Consider the following 19,530-nt stretch of genomic DNA (forward strand, 5'->3'; position numbering starts at 1 on the left):
AACTTTCTACTTTTAAACTCGGACAAAACAGAGATGCTTGTTCTAGGTCCCAAGAAACAAAGAGATCTTCTGTTGAATCTGACAATTAATCTTGATGGTTGTACAGTCGTCTCAAATAAAACTGTGAAGGACCTCGGCGTTACTCTGGACCCTGATCTCTCTTTTGACGAACATATCAAGACTGTTTCAAGGACAGCTTTTTTCCATCTACGTAACATTGCAAAAATCTGAAACTTTCTGTCCAAAAATGATACAGAAAAATGAATCCATGCTTTTGTTACTTCTAGGTTGGACTACTGCAATGCTCTACTTTCCGGCTACCCGGAAAAAGCACTAAATAAACTTCAGTTAGTGCTAAATACGGCTGCTAGAATCCTGACTAGAACCCCAAAATTTGATCATATTACGCCAGTGCTAGCCTCCCTACACTGGCTTCCTGTTAAGGCAAGGGCTGATTTCAAGGTTTTACTGCTAACCTACAAAGCATTACATGGGCTTGCTCCTACCTATCTTTCTGATTTGGTCTTGCCGTACATACCTACTCGTACGCTACGGTCACAAGACGCAGGCCTCCTAATTGTCCCTAGAATTTCTAAGCAAACAGCTGGAGGCAGGGCTTTCTCCTATAGAGCTCCATTTTTATGGAATGGTCTGCCTTCCCATGTGAGAGACGCAGACTCGGTCTCAACCTTTAAGTCTTTACTGAAGACTCATCTCTTCAGTAGGTCCTATGATTGAGTGTAGTATGGCCCAGGAGTGTGAAGGTGAACGGAAAGGGTCTGGAGCAACGAACCGCCCTTGCTGTCTCTGCCTGGCCGGTTCCCCTCTCTCCACTGGGATTCTCTGCCTCTAACCCTATTACAGGGGCTGAGTCACTGGCTTACTGGAGTTCTTCCATCCCTAGGAGGGGTGCATCACTTGAGTGGGTTGAGTCACTGGCTAGGGTCAGTCTGTTATATCTGGAGTATTTCTCCTGTCTTATCCGGTGTCCTGTGTGAATTTAAGTATGCTCTCTCTAATTCTCTCTTTCTCTCTTTCTTTCTTTCTCTCTCTCGGAGGACCTGAGCCCTAGGACCATGCCTCAGGACTACCTGGCATGATGACTCCTCGCTGTCCCCAGTCCACCTGGCCGTGCTGCTGCTCCAGTTTCAACTGCTCTGCCTGCGGCTATTGAACCCTGACCTGTTCACCGGACGTGCTACCTGTCCCAGACCTGCTGTTTTCAACTCTCTAGAGACAGCAGGAGCGGTAGAGATACTCTCAATGATCGGCTATGAAAAGCCAACTGACATTTACTCTTGAGGTGCTGACTTGTTGCACCCTCGACAACTACTGTGATTATTATTATTTGACCCTGCTGGTCATCTATGAACATTTGAACATCTTGGCCATGTTTTGTTATAATCTCCACCCGGCACAGCCAGAAGCGGACTGGCCACCCCTCTTAGGTTTCTTCCTAGGTTTTGGCCTTTCTAGGGAGTTTTTCCTAGCCACCGTGCTTCTACACCTGCATTACTTGCTGTTTGGGGTTTTAGGCTGGGTTTCTGTACAGCACTTTGAGATATCAGCTGATGTAAGAAGGGCTATATAAATATATTTGGTTTGATTTGATTTGATCATACATCCTGGCAGCGGTCAACCAAAGCTCTTTCCAGGGGTTAATGTTTTCCCTCTCAGTTGCCCTATAGAATGGCTGTGCTTCTGCTTGGCCATGTGGCCTATGTACACACTCCTGGTTTCAGAGAATAAATCTCTCCTCAAACTCAATCCATTGCCTGAAACTCAATTACACACTCCCACAGAACTGGCTACTGGTCAAAGATGATAAATGCAGTCATTCTCTCAAACGGACAAATGGCTGGTGAAGACGTTGGGCTGTTCGATATAGAACTGAGGCTAACTTATTTATTTAATTTCCAAACATACACACACCTCATGGAGGACTACAATGGAAAAATATACGATTTTGTAAAGCTATAGAGTGCAAACTGCAAACACAGACCTGACACAACTTGAATGTGAAAACAGACAAACAAAAATATGTTCTAACTGCAAAGAAGTGCCGTTCATTTCCTAATCAAACTAACTTAACTCTACCGGAGTCCTGTCAAAATAACACAGTGCAGACATCAGTGAGGTGTAACGTCCGAAATTAACATCAATTATCAGCCTGTCTGATTAGTGCATCAACTAACAAGTTCCATCTTTTTTCGCAATGTATCATATCACCAATAATACACATGTCCCACCAGGAAGATAAGCAGGTGCCTTAGCATGCGTGAGAGCAGATCCGTTCAAACGGGGGTCTGTCTGTGTTGTCTTATTCATGAGCATAATTAGCCACGCGATAATAAGCTGAGATTCCCAGATAAACGGCCTGTTAGACGACAAAGTTCCTAAACTCAATAATTTAAGCTCAAAGAAATCCATGCGATTAATGCAGAAGGATGCGTGGGGACCAATGAGACCAGTGGAGAGGTCAGGTCCCTGGACACCCATCACCTTGCTACATTAGGATATCAAAGTGTAGCTAACATGCCACTTCCTAGTCAATGCAAACAGCCGCTGGTGACAGGGTGTTAATTGGTGGTCTAAACAGAGACCTTTAGGGTCTGTGAAGAAGCTGACCTCCAGAGGGATCAAGGAGACCAAAATCAATTGATACATGGCATGAGAGCAGGGTCCTTAACCGATTACCATATGTACATACATGGGTATTGTATTTCTCCCCCAGATTACCAGGGTTACCAAGTGTGGACCAGTGGTATTACTGAAGGCTTAGCACTTCGCCCCAACCCCCTCTTCACCTCCACTGAGTCAGTACCCTTGCTCACTTTGTTAGTAGCAAATGAGGCCAATTGTCTAACCCCCACCGCCCTAAGGTTCTAGGCGTTATAGTCCAATCACCTACTAGGCTTATCTGAGATATCGAGTCCACATCAATGAGACAGGGGAAATCGCTTTTACATAAAAGTAGCCTTTATTACTTAATAAAATTTCCAATGAGCAATGTATAACATAAGAAGCATTGCAAAGCTATGGGATGAACGCAGGATAACATGGTGCATATGTTTTGAGTTACACTGTATTTTCAGTACACATCAATGCACCATAGTGGACATTACTACTGGACATTCAAGGGCAGTGTGATGCCGCTTTAAAATTCTGCTGCAGCACACACAAAGGTTTTTCTTCACCATGACAAAATCAGCAGTTTGTAGAATTTGATTTGATAATAACAGAACAACATAAAGCTCTTTGCTAGAGGGGGATATGGCCACAGCCATTTCCATATGGGTTTCCCATGATTCCTAGCTCCTGGGTTCACTTGTCAACTTTGATGAATCTTCAGCATCTGCCTCTGCTGCTCCAAATTACCGCGACAGAGGAGGAGATGAGAGAGAGGACGCAAGGGAGGAGAGGAGAGGAGGGGGATGGAGGAGGGAGGACTCCCGTCTTTCAAACGGTCGGATCAACCACCTGATCATTTACCTGCGAGCACTATCTGTGGAAGCGCGAACTATACATCTACGGCTGGTCTGCAGCGTAACATAAAAGCCTGAGTTGTTGGAGACGTCGACAACAAATCGTCATTGGCATTCCATTTATGAGCCATCAAGGGCCATCATATCTCCTCCATCTGAGGGGCCTTGATAAAGTCGGACGGGTGGCGAGGACCTCATAACAAGCCATAAAAAGAGCTCCCCATTTTGACTTCCAAAATAGGAGGACTACCATTTGTTGATTTGAATATCAAGAGGCCAGCGCACGCCCCCTTGACTGTTAAAGACAAACTCCCCATAGCTTCCACCAAGCAGGTGTGTGATGATCAATTATTAAAGCTCCAGCTCAGGTTATTACTGGCGCATAAGGGGGGGGGGGGGAAATCGGCTTTTCACGGCAAACCTGAGAGTGGAGGAAAAAGGGAAACGAATACTATTTACATAAAATTAAAAGTTCAAAAGAATGAGTTCACACACCAATCAAACTTGTTAATTGACTGTCAATGGTGTGTCCCTGAATATACAACACAGCTACATTATTTATCTACTGCACTGACAGGGAAGACAGTCCAATTTGCATGGGCGTCCTAAACGTGATCAACAAGCACAATGCCACATGCATTTTTAATAGGCCAGAGATGAGACTGTTAATATTCATAAGGGTCAAACAATAGCATATTACATTAAACTTCCTATAAACAAGTCAAGTATTTTTCAAACAGTAACCTTAGGAGTCTAAATGGCCCAGTGAGGAAAGGACACGCGGTATTAAATATTTCACGGTTAAATCAATAATAAGGCGTGTTCATGGTGAATGGTATACCTAGCCTCCACTCCCTCTCACTGCAATTGCAGATATCCTGACCCTAATGAGTAAAAGGTACAATGTAACTTATGTTTTTCAATCTGATATTTCAATTGTTTCCTGTCTTACTGAAAATGCATATTTAGTTATTGTGCAAGCCAAGTTTTGAATATTGTACCTCAGGGTTACAAAATCTATTAGTCTGGCTTAACACTAAATGTGTCTCAGACCTTATTTCCCCTACAAGCTACACAAACATCCTCTCTGTGAGACGCCTGAGGCAGTCGCGGCACACGCTGCCTGCTTAGCATTAATTGAATCTGTGTTTTGGCTTCATGCTTTATCAACCTTTATTTCATGGCTTAAACACCATCATTTTTCATAAACCCAATGACGTGTCAAAAGGTCACTGAGCCCCAAGGATCCAGACAGTAACACGTATGCAAATGCTGGAACACTGGAACACTAGAACCGGTTGCATGGATGAATCCATCCGCTCTCAAGCCTTCACTGCTTCTTGTAACACGCCTAGCGTGTCTGAGGCCTTCTTAATTGTCGTTTTAGTTCGAAACCTCCAAGGCATGAACAGGCTAGGGTGCTAGGCTATATTTACATTGGTGTTGTAAAGTAACTCTTTGGGCTCAATTCTGCTGAATGACAGTTTGACTCTGTGTCATTAGCAGGGCTGGGTATAGAACGACCAGACTGGGCCAGTGCAGGTAAGGTTTTCTTCCTGGTCCAAGGACAGGGTGAGGGGGAACAGCTCCATGGCCTGCTTATCAGATATGCTAATTCACATCTCCCATTGAGCCCTCATGCGTAATTTAACTAAGGGAATGATAATACAAATGTACAAAATGAATCAAATGAATATGCTGGAACTTTTGGCTAACGCAGGAAGGAAACACATAACACAAAATGAAAGGGGTAAACAGTGTATGACTAAATGCAGCATAATGTGAGTAAAAATTGGTAACAGAATTATGTTTGCTTCTGAATCTTTGAAGCATTGTTAACAGTGGGTCCACAGTAAATGGGTAAATGTAGTACTTTGGACTGAAGGCAGGGGGGGATATTGAATGACTCAATCACTAGAACGCTGGAGCAAGGCATGTCATAACACCTATCAAACTGAATTAGAACGAATCGCCCTTCTAAACCTCACAATATCATAGTCTATAAAGGAACATGCTTATTTCATGCCACAAAATTCTTAATCTCTATCCTGTATTTTTTATTTCTTGAATATTTAAAGGTTGGCAAATAGTTGTAAATGTGCGGATCAAGGAAGAAGTTTATTCCACGCATTTAAGTGCATATATTATTTCTGCTTTTTGGATTTGATACGGAATAACTGTTTAATCCTTCCGCGGTGGATGTCAGTTTGTCAGGTCTGTGTGCTGTGATTCCATCTTCAACTGGCTTCAAGTCTGTGGGGCTCTTTCAGCATTAGTGCATTCAAAGCGCATCACGTCTCCGAATAAGAAATGATAAGAGATGGACTCATGTTGTGCTACGCCCTGAGGAGATTCTGGGGCTTCTGACACCTCATTTATAGAAATATTACATGTTCAGGAGAACCAAAACCTCTCTCCCCTTCTCTTGTATCTTTCATCATCTTAGTCTCTCTTAATTAAGGCTTCTTCTGAAAGAAAACTAAATTGTATTTTTTTATTTATTTCCTTGTCTTATTAATCCTCCATGTCCCTTTTTTCAGTTTGTGCTCTAGTTTGAGCCTAACCCTTGTATGCTCAACTGTCACACAACATCAGCGTTACTTAAACGGCGACATAAATAGCCCGAACGAAACTCACAAAGAAAGGCAAACATGGGGGATCTCTCAAGCATCCTCTCTGGTCCGGAACTGCATATGGAGACAAAAAAGACCTACGGACATATGTTCTAAATAGAATAGTTATTACCAGAACAAATATTTGAGAAAGAAAAATAATCAGGAATTGTGAAAAGACACTATAAAGACAGAACGTGACATTGGCCCCTCTCTCGCTTTCACTACACCGTTTCCATTCTGCCTGCCTGTCTGCCCTCGACATACCCGTTCCAGAGATGCCCGCGTGGAGAAGTAACACTGTCACGTCGGCTCTGGTCAACTTTATGCTGATTACTCGTCTGTCTGAAGCCTAGGCTGCGTTGGGGAGTATTATCAAGGTCAGAAGGGACTGCTTTATGTTATTGTGGGAGACACCCTCCTCACGCACATCCACACGCCACAATACAGGAGCAAATAAATAAATCATTTCGAATTTTTGAATTTCACAATTTCGGTTGACAAAAATAAATAGATTACAATTGACATTTGCTGTGTTTAATCTTAAATTCACTTCAACCCAAATCATTTTTTAAATAAAATCTAAATGAAAAAATCTCGCAAAATATAAAAAGTCAAAGTGATAAAGGTACATGTTAATGAAGAGTGTGGTAGCCCAGACCATCAGAGTTGTGTGCTGAAGTGATAGAAGAGCATGTTTTCTTTTTGCGTTAAAGCAAAATGCCCTGGTGCCTTCAACTGTCCCGACCTCAGATTTTTTTGACAAATTGGTTGTGAGGCTTTTACGACTGATGCACATATCTCAAAAATCATTTCTGCCAAGCTTCTTCTATGACCTGCCCGTGGGACATGACAAGCTCCTCGATGCGTCGCTCTATCAAACAGGATCATTCCAGGACAATGCAAATTATGACAAATTCCATCATCCCGCATTATGCGCTTTCCCGCTAATCTCCCTAATTCGAGAGAATCGGAAGGGTTTCGCTGTTTCAGCTGAGGGGCATGTTTGTCTGATTGAATGATGTTGAAACTGCAACCCTCAACCCCTGTTCATTCTCCCTTTCCAGCTGTGACCACCTCTTTCAGTCATACATTGTTTATTTTTTTTTACATAGTGGCCCATGCAAGCTTTATTTACCTTTTATTCACAGTCAAAAGAAAAGACTAGATTGGTCAACTCCTAACCTGCGCACCTGAAATCAAGACTCAAATGTAATCTTATATCTGGAAAATGTCTATCTCTTGGATGGTCTTATTGTGTCAATATCAGTCAGTTCTATGTATGTCATTTATGTGTGTGTTGTTGTTGTGTATTAGTGTGTGTGTGTGTGTGTGTGTGTGTGTGTGGGGCGGGGGGAGGGGGTGACACAGTGAGTGATGTCCACTCTGTCTCCCCCGTGACTTGTGGTGACACGTGAGGCTGTCTCATTGGTAAAGGCGCTGGTCTGGAGAGGCAGAGGCCAGTCCTACCGCATCGCCTTGTCCAGCCATCATTTACTGTTGCAGATAGGGTCCAGCCACACCAAGGTTACACTGAAGGACCTCTGCTTAAAGCGAGTGGACAACCTGCAGTACAGTAGACATCAATACAAATACAGGCAAGCGGAATAAAAGACAAACAGAGAGAGGCAGAGAGAATGTCCCAGTGAGGATTGGTTGTGGTAGTTCCCTTTCCTTTCAAGAGATGGCAGTATGACTGCATGGAAAAGGCTGTGGTCGTAGGGGAATGCGGCTAAGCATTCTCAATGTAGGCCTACACTTTATACAGTGTGTATGGCCAGACATATTCTACCTCCTCTCAGATGTGTTATGGACAACAACAAAATGTTTTTACTGATAAAAAATAAATCCCAAGTCAAGGAAAGGTGGATTAAGGTCAATGGAATGTCAGAAAGGAAATCATTTTCTGGAAATAATTTGGATGGTTTTTATGTTCAAAATGCTGTACCAATATTTCTTGCACTTACAAATTCAGGATCTTATTAAAATGTTCAGGTCAATTTTGGTTCCTATTTGGAAAATAGTGTCAAACTTGTTCCTCTATCCTTCATGGCTTTATGGTATACATTTGACTGAATATTTAATTAAATAGATAATGTATCCACTAGATATATTATTTAGTCTATAAAACTCTAGTTATTTTTTAATTTAAGCTGTTGAAACATTGAATTATGATGTTTCTACTTTAAAATCAAACAATTACTGTATAAAAAAACATAAAATACTATATTTGTACTGTTCTCTTTCCCCCTAAAAGCCCACTAACATTTATAGTACCTGACAGATACTTACATAATAAATCCAACCATATCAATAATACATCTGGAAAAAGACGAACATGGTTATATGTCCACAGTAACGCAGCGCTTGCTTAAAACAGGAAATTGTTTATAATTCATCCACAACACCTCTGTAAAGTGTACTTAAATGGCAATGGCTGTTGAAAAATGTGTGACCCAGGTTAAAAGTTACCGTGGCTTTGTACCGTACCCACCACCTCAATGTGAAATTCATGAAAAGGTGAGTGTCCAGAAGTAAATGGGACATAAATGCTAACTTTTCCCTGAGCCGTCAATAAATCACTTAATAAATGAAGACAAAACGGCGATGCTCATCCACCGTCGTATGATGACGACGAACTAACAAGCATTTTTCACCAGAAGCACTTACTGTCACTTTGAATATAGTAGAAATATAAAATTAAATATAGCAGCAAGTCATAGAAAGTCTAAAAATAACCAATACCACCAAAATACACAGTTTATAAAACAAACAGCGGTGTAAAGTCAGTTGTGGCATTCTTGAACTCACACACTAAGCCGTATATTAACCTCAAGGTGATGATTCTTGTTACTAGGGCACACTACTACTCTGCTCTTTCCGTTTATGTATGATGTATCCCTTTATCTCTCTGTCAGCACCATCTCTATTCAACTCTGTCTGCTGTCCTGCCTTCCTGTGTGCTTATATACAGTGTATTAGCTATATTCAGTGTGTAGGCTAGTGCTGGGCTGTTCTGTTAACGTTTATTAGACTAGATCGTACTACTCAAGTAGCCTCTCTGCATTGTGCTGTGTGGAACTATGTACGCTAAGCCAGGTTTGTTTGTGTTTATTTTCTTAAGCATATAGCTACTATACTGTATGTTGGCACCCACCTTGTAGTGAGTGTGCGCCTGTCAACCAACCTCTATACTTCAGAAGGAGCATTTTACGTCCGTCCATCCGTCCGTCCGTCCGTCCCTCTGTCTCTGTGACGGTGTCTGTGTCTTTCTGTATGTCTCTGTGACGGTGTCTGTGTCTTTCTGTCTGTCTCTGTGACGGTGTCTGTGTCTTTCTGTCTGTCTCTGTGACGGTGTCTGTGTCTTTCTGTCTGTCTCTGTGACGGTGTCTGTGTCTTTCTGTCTGTCTCTCTGTGTGTGTGTGTGTGTGTGTGTGTGTGTGTGTGTGTGTGTGTGTGTGTGTGTGTGTGTGTGTGTGTGTGTGTGTGTGTGTGTGTGTGTGTGTGTGTGTGTGTGTTCACTCCAGTCCTGTCAGCTATGCCCACTCATCACTGCAGGGGGAATAAACACACCCGGGCATCACTGAATATAGTGGCTAGTTACCATAGTAATAGAATGGTCATACATCTCCCATTCCTCAGACAGTGATGGGACTGGACAGCTTGGCCGTTTTTCTTTTTATGTATGCCATTGTTACTCTGCTATTTATACCGCACAATAAAACAGAGCCACTCCCATTTTACAATGCTAAAAAAGGGGACAATATTCTGGTGAAATTTCATACCAAAAGAAAAACAATATTTGGAACAGAGTGTTTGTGATTGGATGGTAAAAATGGATTGAGGGTTTTAATATGCATCTCTGGCTGTGGCATTAATCAAACATATTTTGTGACATGGCTGGTCTATTCCTTAATGTCCTCCTTTAGACTGATCAACATGGACAAATCTAAGAGTAAACAGACTCTCTCTCACACACACACACACACAAGATGTATGACCATTCTATTACTATGGTAACTAGCAACTATATTCAGTGATGCCCGGGTGTGTTTATTCCCCCTGCAGTGATGAGTGGGCATAGCTGACAGGACTGGAGCGAACACACACACACACACACACACACACACACACACACACACACACACACACACACACACACACATCTGCATGTCACTTATTCACTCACTCCTACAGACATTAAAGCCCTTAAATTAATCTGTCAAATCACATCCATACATCCTGAGTCCTGACAGTTAAATATGTGTATTCATTTTCCTTTTCCCCCCTAATATTCATCCACTGAACTTTCTATTCAATTCAATGGAGTTTATAAGTAAATAGAAATGGAGATCAGTAATTGTGTTCCCTTCTCTAAGCCAATAACAAACACTAGACATGGTTTCACTGACTATACCAGGGGAGTGGGAAAAAGGCCACCCACTACAGAAGAGAATGCATCTCTGATCTCCAGTGACTGCCTGGGTGTGTAAGGGTCACTGCACTGGGGCATGTGGCTAGAGTGTGTGTGTGCGCATGTGTGTGGAGGTCTATGCCTCTGTTCATACAGTGTGTGTAGGTGTGTGTGAGTGTGGTATATGTGTGTGTGCCTGCGATGGTGGTGGCTATCCTGTCCCTCCTTTCCGCCGCTTGTTTACATGAACCAAGCCAGTCAGACACCAATAATACATGAAGAGTTGTTCATAGCCAATCAGGATCAGTTGTCAAGGCAGGACCCATTAATGAAGACCTGTGTGTGTGGGTGTGTCTGTGTCTGAGCGCGTCACGGGTAGAGAAAGGAGGGCGACAGTGGCCCAGCGCAGTGAGAGCCCAATGCACTGTGACAGATCCAGTCCTTCCCATGTCCTGGGCCGATATTAGCTAATATCAGCCTCCCAAACCACGTGGCCGAGGCAGGGCTGGAGTGGGCTGGGGTAGTGCTGCCTGCCTAACACAGCCTCTTCTTCCTGGAAATGACTGCTGCCACTGGCACTCAGCCTCCATGGGGTCACAGCAGGGAGAGGAGGGGTGTGTGTGTGATGGTGGGGGGGGATAAATAATGACCCCATCTCAGTCCCACCCAGCCCTGCTACTATCCACTACCACCCCCTCACACCGCCTGTACTAATGCCCCCTCATCAGATCCTGTTATAAAAAGCCAAATAAAGAATGAAAATAATATACAAAATTGTCATTATTTTCTGTTATCTAAATGTTTTTTTCTCAATGAATCTGGTGTTTTTCATGCACAAAATCAAAAGAATTGCTGAAACTGCATCAAAACCTCTCTAAGGTATTCATGCGTTCCTTTTCAGACATTTCAGACGTAGCAGAATGGAATCAAACACCTGTAAACCACGTTTGATGTATTTGATACTATTCCATTGATTCCGCTCCAGTCATTACCACAAGCCCGTTCTCCACAATTAAAGATGCCACCAACCTCCTGTGTTGCACATGCATACTGCCTTAACATGTTGGGTATTGACTGGGGTAAGCTGTGTACATTTGGCCGTGTCCACATCATTTGACGCTCGCATCCCTTGAACTGAACAAACTCAAAGCTAGCTAGCAAAAACAACCTGGGAAACGGACACCATACTTCACCTCAAACAATTTCAGCTGTCGGGCAGACGAACAGTGAGTACTGCACTGTCCACTTGTCTGAAATGTCATTACCAATTAATACTTTTTACCCAGACTTTTACACATTTTGGACATTTACTGTTACTTTGTGGACGGAATTACTTTTTGTGTCAGTGTAAAAATGGAACCGAAGGAGGCCTTGGGGATGTGTCTTCCATATGACCGTGGGCCTGCTGTTTGCATGTAGAATAAAATAATGGACATGGGGTTCTGCTGTGACTTCTATAGCACTGTCCATGGGGCCATGCTGTGACTTCTACAGCACTGTCCACGGGGTTCTGCTGTGACTTCTACAGCACTGTCCACGGGGTTCTGCTGTGACTTCTACAGCACTGTCCATGGGGCTCTGCTGTGACTTCTATAGCACTGTCCATGGGGCCATGCTGTGACTTCTACAGTACTGTCCACGGGGTTCTGCTGTGACTTCTACAGCACTGTCCACGGGGTTCTGCTGTGACTTCTACAGCACTGTCCATGGGGCTCTGCTGTGACTTCTACAGCACTGTCCACAGGGTTCTGCTGTGACTTCTATAGCACTGTCCATGGGGCCATGCTGTGACTTCTATAGCACTGTCCATGGGGCCATGCTGTGACTTCTACAGCACTGTCCATGGGGTTCTGCTGTGACTTCTACAGTACTGTCCACGGGGTTCTGCTGTGAATTCTACAGCACTGTCCATGGGGTTCTGCTGTGACTTCTACAGCACTGTCCATGGGGCTCTGCTGTGACTTCTACAGCACTGTCCATGGGGTTCTGCTGTGACTTCTACAGCACTGTCCACGGGGTTCTGCTGTGACTTCTACAGCACTGTCCATGGGGTTCTGCTGTGACTTCTACAGCACTGTCCATGGGGTTCTGCTGTGACTTCTACAGCACTGTCCACGGGGCTCTGCTGTGACTTCTACAGCACTGTCACTGAGAGGTTCACCAGAGGAATGGACTTAATTTACAAGTAAAGGTTGGGCTAAATGAAATTTAGCAATTTCATGTTAGGCTACTGTTTAATCATGAGAATAAACAACATCCCTTTGAATACTTTTGATTTATCGATCTAGAATTTAGTTTTGATAAGACACTTTTTGGACATTTTGAACTGCATTCAGTCACTTCGATCGCTGATATGGAAATTGAATCAGAACCTTGTTTATTATATGTGTGTAATAATATTTCAGATAATAATATTATTATGTTTGTGTGGGTTTGTGTGCGCCGTGCATTGGAAGAATTGTAAATCCATTGTGAAAGGCTAAGCTTGTGTTTCAAATTATTCGGATGAAATGTGGTCTTATAGCGCCACCTATCAGTTGTAACTGTGGATGCTACATCGGTCTATGGCTGAGATGAGCAGTGTGTCATTTTTTCAGATGATATGAAATATGCTGCCATCGGAGGCTATCGCATCTTGGCTACATTGGTATTTATATTTGGTGCAAATTTCTGTTAATAGCCTATGTCACTCTGGTTGTTGAATCTATCTGTTGTATGGTGAACTTAGACTTCATCAAGGTTGGTCCCGTGTGGCTCAGTTGGTAGATCATGGTGTTTGCAACGCCAGGGTTGTGGGTTCGATTCCCACAGGGGACCAGTATGGGAAAAAAATGTATGAAATGTATTCACTACTGTAAGTCGCTCTGGATAAGAGCGTCTGCTAAATGACTAAAATGTAAATGTAAAAATGGTTTATTTGTGAGTAAATCTGGCTTTGATAATAGCCTGTGCTTACCCAGCCACCGACCTCACCGCACGTCACTGCCTCACACATACACACACATACTCATCCATGCGCACACAAATATACACAGACGCCCAACCCCCGCCCTCTGATTCCACCACTGTCCTCATCACAGAGACCATGTGTCAGGGCAAATATCCGTCTCCTTAAACGGGCTTGTTTTAGGGAAGACGAGGGTAAGGAGGGGGTGGAGACCCTGTTGTTGTTCTCCACTTAAATCCACCAGACCCCCAAGTGCAGTGTGTGGTGGTTGTAATTTTAGCCAGCCAGCTACTGGGACAGGACAGTTACCCCAGCCACTCTGGTGACTCACAGAGGGACAGAGACTTACGGATGCTCAGTCACTCTCACTAGGGGCCTACATGTCCCATAATGTTTGTGTGTGAGCATGCGTGTTCATCTCTGTGTGTAACTATCTGTTTTGAACACAGTGTACTTGTCCTGTCACTCATCTATGAGAACCATGGCTAGTCATAGGTGAATCATTATTAGGCTGATGCCTGACCCTGTACAGGTGAGTCTGTGTGTAATACTAGGCTCTGGGGCATACCACCGACATGCCATTCAGGTAAGGCCTTATCGGGTATGAAAGGTGAGTGGTATGTTTGTCAAGCTCAAGTGTGTACAGTTGACCCCAATGTTTGGGCAAGATGAGTAAGGTCTGAGTGAGTCCGTATAGACGTACACAGATGATGTTCAGAGACGAGACAAGAAGTTAGACCCGTTTGGGGCTTTAACCACAACTGTCAGTCCTAAAAGCCGTTTTGAATCACCACCTTCCAAAACGGAGTAACGTATTACTTTTTCTAGGACTCAGATATTCAACTGAGGGAAACAACGAAAACATATTTTGACGTACGTCAACTAATTCCAGCTCCAACACAAATCCATGTATAACATCCTCCAAGGAAACTGTGGCCACTGACTGAACGAAAAGAAAAGTACCCTCATCTTCAATCTCTCGGCTGATCAAACCCTTCTAGCTGCAAACCTCATTTTTCATCAGCTCAATTACTCGACAACTGTTTCGCTCTCTCCCCCTCCTTTTCCCCTTGCCTCCTCCTCCTCCCTTCTCCTCCTCGGTTGGAAGTGATCATTTGTTCTTTTATTAGAGCTGATAACATCCCCTGCATTGTCTGCCAGCGCTCGTTGGAGAGCCGCCCCTACTGTTCTAGCCTCCAGCGCTACTCCGTATTACTGGTGCATTATTTCACCCATGCCCTGCTCTTTTATCAAGCGCTTTAGAAGTAATGTTAATACACTCGAAAATGTTGACATTTATGAAGTATAGGCCGTGTTTATGAAGAAATCCATAAAGTATGACAGGGAGGCGAGGTAAAAGCGGGTGTTTTAGTATATTATGGAGAAAGGGAGAGCCGTCAGGGGCCCTGAAAGAGGCCTCCGCAAAGAGCGCATATTTTTTATGGCCTTATTTTTGTTGTATTAGAAATGAAGTTAAACGTTCAAATTAATCAGCACATACTGTGTATCTGTCCTCCCACGCACGCACACAGGCACACACGCACGCACACGCACGCACGCACGCACGCACACACGCACACACACACACACACACGCACACACACACACACACACACACACACACACACACACACACACACACACACACACACACACACACACACACACACACACACACACACACACACACACACACACACACACACACACACACACACGTCTGACTTGCATAGATCTTTCTGGCCCCCTGAAGCTAGACACCTCCTTTTTAGAGTAGCTAATTACCCTCCTGTGGTAATTTAGGTGCATGTTGCCTCCACTGGCTGGCGGACGGGGTTGGGGGGTGAGGGAGGGAGGGGTGATGGAAGAGAAGGGCGGGGGGGACAATGAGGTGTGGAAGTAAGCTCTTTATGGCTGTGAAATATTCAGAGGAAGAACAACTTGCCATAAAACAAAGCACTTAGCTTAATATTGGCTATTGATCAAAAGCTAAGCTTTCTTTTTTCTCCCTCTCCCAACCTGAAACTCAGTCAGTCAGTCAACTCACCATGACGCTCTATTGGCTCCCTAATCATCAATCAGAGAACCCTCACATATAGTGCTTCATCTTTATATGAGAGGAGGGAATTCCTCCCTATGTTCTCTTCAGATAGAAACAGAGAGAGGACAGACAGGCCTAAGTGGGAGGTTCTGCTTAACTTGACCTGTGAACTTCCCCAACAAGAGGGTCAGCCTCAGCTCAGCTCAGCTCATTGTTTTAACACATTTAGCCTCCCTTAAGAAGATTATTCAAATTCTACCGCCCACCACGCTTCTGCTCCTCCCTTTGACGCTAATTGCCAACGTCAGATCCACTTTCCCCTCCATGCTTCCGAGTCCACTTTCACAATTTTCAAAATCCAATGCAAATCCTATTGCAGGCTCGCGAGAGGCTTCCTCAATATTGAATGTCACTCACAATTAGGGGAGTGAAGGAAGGGTGAGCGGTGAGCAGAGCGTTGGCCTGGCAACCTGAGGCTAACCCCGCTAGCTCCCCAAACGCTCTTCTACAATTTGATCAGTGAATATCATTACCCCACCAAATATCCCAGGGGTGCTCCATTTACCTTAACACAGGAAAGAGGATATGTTTAACAACCATTCAACTGATGCTGCTGCAGCTCAGGAGTAAATCTGGCACTACTGTGTTTGTGTCTGTAATGGTGCTCCAAAGGGATTGTGATTGTGGGGAATAGAATGGGCAGCACTAAATCGAATAGGTGTGAATAGAATTTGGTTGAATGCATTCAGTTGTGCAACTGACTAGGTATCCCCTTTCCAATTCCATTTGGGACTCCTGCTGTTAACTAGCATGCTGGTTAATGAAGGGTCAATTTTCTCCGTCTGGCAAACCCGCAAGCTTAATCATCTGTTATGAGTACAAATGAGTTTTTCTTTACAAAGACGTGGATGCTACAGAATATAGGACTTTTTCCTATTATTATTCTGATAATGGGACAATGTGGTTGTGGAAGCTGAGTGATACTGAGTGACTTGACTCAACAACCGAGTAATATCTGTTTTTATGACAGTTTTTATGAAAGTTTTCCTGGCATAACTTGATGGTTGTTGTAAATAGCACGGGTGGTTTCAAAAGCCGTTTTCTTTTATATTTTTTATTAAAGCTGGAACTGCTCTTTTTTACACCAGTGATTGATGTGATACAACAGGGGCATTTTTGATAATTAAATTATGCAAATAATGTAGACAAAGCATGAGTCTGGAGAGAATTCACATTAAATCACTGATAAACATCAAAATACCTAAACAGGAACAAATTGGTTAGAAGAGGAACTCTGATCGCTGGTGTTGTATCTTAAGGCAGAGCAGTGACCACAATCAAATGTGTCACCCTTGAAGAAAACCCTCATTACCCATATCGCTGCTAATAATATGTTAAACATGACCTCCAAGCAGAAACTAATCAAGGGTGTAACAAAAAACGCATAAACAAACCACAAATTAAATTATTGTCCCTTCTTTGTGAGCCTCCCGGTTGATTTCACCTTAACGACGGTAACCAAAACACACCCAAAGGGCCTGCCGCGACGGCATCATAAAGGTTAACATATTCTGTACATCAGCAGGGCAGATAGGGATCTGTCAGATTGCCAGACAATATCAACAGTTAGTCTGAGATTAGGGAGAGAAGGTGGAGCAGACAGGCAGACAGACAGAGCGGTCCAACATCGATCACACGCCACGTCAAGCTTTTCTTCCCATGATACTCTCTGGTCTACCACCAGTCCTGCTCCCAGTCCTAGTCAGATCTAGCATGCCCAGTCTGCCAGGCCTGTCAGGAGCCATGTGCTGTCCCTCACACTGGCCACTTTAGCATTCTGCCATATTCAGCCTACTGTCATTGTCAGTGCAAACCCTCAAACTGGCCATTTCAGCCTACTTGCCTTATTCAGTGGGTCTCAACAGCCACGTAGAAGCGATTTAACAACAGGCCCAAAACTTCAAACAATAGACTTCACCAATCAACGTACTGCCATAAAGCAAGACAATGCAATCATTCCTAAATTAAACTTGAATAATTTCTGTGTGTGTGACTGTTACATCAAACTGACAACTTCTTCAGGGGAAATAATTAAGACCACAGAATATTTAATATAATTTGAGCTGTTCTTCCCCTCCCCCTTTCTTTAATAGGATCCCACTCATTATCTCCTAAAGTGGGATAGAGGGGGGTTGAGGGAGGTTGTTTTGGTCTCAGACTGCCTCTCCTCTGTCAGTCTAAAGTGCATTCGAAAGTATTCAGACCACTGCCCCTTTTCCCCATTTTGTTACGTTACACCCTTATTCTGAAATGGATAAAAAAAATGTATAATTCTCATCAATCTACACACAATACCCCTCAACTCTTCTTGAACTGCACTGTTGGTTAAGGGCTTGTAAGTAAGCATTACATGTTAAGGTCTACACTTGCTGTATTCGGCACATGTGACAAATAAAGTTTGATTTGATTTGAATGACAAGCAAAAAAACGTTTTTTAGACATTTTTGCAAATGTATTAAAAATAAAAAACAGAAATACCTTATTTACATAAGTATTCAGACCCTTTGCTATGAAACTCGAAATTGAGCTCAGGTGCATCCTGTTTCAGTTGATCCACCTGTGGTAAATTCAATTGATTGGACAAGATTTGGAAAGGCACACACCTGTCTATATAAGGTCCCACAGTTGACAGTGCATGTCAGAGCAAAAACCAAGCCATGAGATTGAAGGAATTGTTCGTAGAGCTCCGAGACAGGACTGTGTCGAGGCACAGATCTTGGGAAGGGTACCAAAACATTTCTGCAGCATTGAAGGTCACCAAGAACACAGTGGCCTCTGTCCTTCTTAAATGGAAGAAGTTGGAACCACCAAGACTCTTTCTATAGCTGGCCGCCCGGCCAAACTGAGCAATCAGGGGAGAAGGGCCTTGTTATGGGAGGTGACCAAGAATCCGATGGTCATGCTGACAGAGCTCCAGAGTTCCTATGCGGAGATGGGAGAACCTTCCAGAAGGACAACCATCTCTGCAGCACTCCACCAATCTGGCCTTTATGGAAGTGGCCAGATGGAAGCCACTCCTCAGTATAAGGCACATGGCAGCCCACTTGGAGTTTGCCAAAAGGCACCTAAAGACTCTCAGACCATGAGAAACAAGATTCTCTTGTCTGATGAAACCAAGATTTAACTCATTGGCCTGAACGCCAAGCATCACGTCTGGAAGAAACCTGACACCATCCCTACGGTGGGGCATGGTGGTGGCAGCATCATGCTGTGGGGATGTTTATCAGCGGCAGGGACTGGGAGACTAGTCAGGATCGAGGGAAAGATGAACGGAGCAAAGTACAGAGAGATCCTTGATGAAAACCTGCTCCAGAGCGCTCAGGACCTCAGACTGGGGAAACGGTTCACCTTCCAACAGGACAACGACCCTAAGCACACAGCCAAGACAACGCAGGAGTGGCTTCGGGACAAGTCTCAATTTCCTTGAGTGGCCCAGCCAGAGCCCGGACTTGAATCTGATCGAACATCTCTGGAGAGAGCTGAAAATAGATATGTAGTGACGCTCCCCATCTAACTTGACAGAGCTTGAAAGGATCTGCAGAGAAGAATGGCAGAAACTCCCCAAATACAGGTGTGCCAAGCTTGTACCATCATACACAAGAAGACTTGAGGCTGTAATCGCTGCCAAAGGTACTTCAACAAATTATTGAGTTAAGGGTCTGAATACTTATGTAAATGTGATATTGAAGTTTTAATTTTTATAAATAAAAAAATTAAAAAACTGTTTTGCTTTGTTATTATGGGGTATTGTGTGTCTAGATTGCTGAGGGGAACATAATTATTTAATCAATTTCAGAATAAGGCTGAATAAGGTCTGAATACTTTCTGAATGCACTATATATTGTTGCCGCGACCCCAATGCTAGGCTATATTGTCATGGCAACATTCACAACCACGGCAACAGCAGATTCTCATTAAGGCGTGAGTTGTGGGGCCACACATCTGCATGCTCATAGCGAGGGCCTAATTGG

General features: G+C 43.6%; 1 protein-coding gene across 2 annotated transcripts in view; it reads right to left on the bottom strand.

Moving 5' to 3' along the window:
• dph6 (diphthamine biosynthesis 6) overlaps window positions 1–19,530 on the bottom strand; it is an 87,091-nt gene that overhangs the window by 26,886 nt on the left and 40,675 nt on the right. The gene's annotated exons all lie outside the window — the stretch shown is intronic.

The sequence above is a fragment of the Salmo salar genome, chromosome ssa01 (genome assembly GCF_905237065.1).
Source record: "Salmo salar chromosome ssa01, Ssal_v3.1, whole genome shotgun sequence".
NCBI lineage: Eukaryota > Metazoa > Chordata > Actinopteri > Salmoniformes > Salmonidae > Salmo > Salmo salar.